The following is a 2,144-nucleotide window of genomic DNA, read 5'->3' on the forward strand; positions in this document are numbered from 1 at the left end:
GGAGAGGTATAACTTCCTGTTGGTGTTTGTCGGAGAGGTATAACTTCCTGTTTATGTTTGTCAGAGAGGTATAACTTCTGTATGTGTTTGTCAGACAGGTATAATTTCCTGTTTGTGTTTGTCAGACAGGTATAATTTCCTGTCTGTGTTCGTGAGAGAGGTATAATTTCTTGTTTGTGTTTGTGAGAGAGGTATAATTTCTTGTTTGTGTTTGTGAGACAGGTATAACTTCCTGTTTTTGTTTGTCAGAGCAGTTTAACTTCCTGTTTGTGTTTGCCAGAGAGGTATAACTTCCTGGGAATCAGCATCGTTGGTCAGAGTAATGACAGAGGAGACGGGGGGATTTATATCGGATCCATAATGAAGGGAGGAGCTGTCGCTGCAGACGGACGCATTGAACCAGGAGACATGCTACTGCAGGTATTATTGATTTGACCAAAACCTATTTAAAGTAGCAACAATGCTCTGTTTGGGATTATAGTGCTGCATATTGTTCCTGTACAAAAATCAGAACCTGGTAACATAAGAAAAAGTAGTTTGTCCAACTGATGCAACTGTCCCATTATCTGAGAGTAAGACAGGAAACACCCCTGACTAAAACCTCCAATAAGAGCTGGGAGGTGTTTCCACTTTCTCTGAGGGAAGAGGATCCATAAGCAGGACAGAAGCACAGCAGAGAGGGAGGGAACCATGTACATGAGCTCAAACAAAATCTGAGGTTACCAAGTTCTAAACTATTGTGTGTTTACAGGTGTACTCAGTAATCATAAAAACTCAAAGTAAAATTTAAGTTCAGTCTGACTGGATTCTATGACCCACTGAAGACCGACAATATGTCTTTGTTGTAGAAAGACACTTCTAGTGGTCCTGATTTGTGTGTGTCCATCAGGTGAACGACATCAACTTCGAGAACATGAGTAATGATGATGCTGTCCGAGTTCTGAGAGAAATTGTCCACCAGCCAGGGTAAGACTTTTAGTACTTCTTAACCACATTTTCTCTGGAGGTTCTGATAATCTCTTCCTGACCTCCATGGTGCTGGTTCTGATGTGTTTTTGTGAGCTGTTCCTCACTCTGTGTTTTAGTCCGGTGACGTTAACCGTAGCTAAGTGTTGGGACCCAAACCCACGAGGCTGCTTCACGCTGCCAAGAAGTGAGTCATCCGTCTTAGTTTGTGTTGTTAAATAATCACTTGCAACTTGGTGAAGAGTGTCCGTAAAAACTGTTTGCCTTCTGAATCACCACAGGTGAACCAGTTCGTCCCATCGACCCCGCTGCATGGGTATCTCACACAGCCGCCATGACCGGGAGGCTCCCCCCACATTACAGTACGGTTCCAAACAGCAGATGTCCTCACATCTACCATCAGTTCTTCGCTCATTAAATCAATGCCGTCTCCAGGTGTGCACGAAGAAAACCAGCTGAACATCCACAGCGACATGACGGTGGTCGTCAAGGCCATGGCCAATCCAGAGTCTGGCCTAGAGGTCCGAGACAGGATGTGGCTGAAGATCACCATTCCTAATGCTTTCATTGGTGAGAACGCCAGCTCCCAGTTTAGTCTTGATCCTTTAACTGGATCCAGGTTTAAATTTCTTAGTTTGGATCCAGGTTTATATTCATTAGACTTGATTAATTAAAAATAAGTTTTTTAAAGAATTTCTAGATTTTACAAAACTTCCATCTCTTCAGGCTCAGACGTAGTGGACTGGCTCCACCGGAACCTGGAAGGTTTCACCGATCGCCGCGAAGCTCGTAAGTACGCTGGCAACTTGTTGAAAGCTGGATTCATTCGACACACCGTCAACAAGGTCACCTTCTCTGAACAATGCTACTACATCTTCGGAGACCTCAGTGGAGGTAAGAACAGAAAAAAATTACCTAAACAACAATCAGTGTCCAAACTACAACCAGTGTCCAAACAACAACCAGGGTCTAAACAACAACCAGGGTCCAAACAACAACCAGGGTCCAAACAACAACCAGGGTCCAAACAACAACCAGGGTCCAAACAACAACCAGGGTCCAAACAACAGCCAGGGTCCAACCAACAACAACCAGGGTCCAAACAACAACCAGGGTCCAAACAACAACCAGGGTCCAAACAACAACCAGGGTCTAAAGAACAACCAGGGTCCAAACAA

The 2,144-nt window shown here is 44.2% G+C and overlaps 1 pseudogene; it reads left to right on the forward strand.

Annotated features, from left to right (window-relative positions):
- The first annotated feature begins 280 nt into the window (after positions 1 to 280).
- LOC119429384 overlaps positions 281 to 2,144 on the forward strand; it is a 4,389-nt pseudogene continuing 2,525 nt past the window's right edge.

Source organism: Nematolebias whitei, unplaced genomic scaffold (assembly GCF_014905685.2).
Source record: "Nematolebias whitei isolate Nwh7 unplaced genomic scaffold, NemWhi1 Nwh_scaf_755, whole genome shotgun sequence".
Taxonomy (NCBI): domain Eukaryota; kingdom Metazoa; phylum Chordata; class Actinopteri; order Cyprinodontiformes; family Rivulidae; genus Nematolebias; species Nematolebias whitei.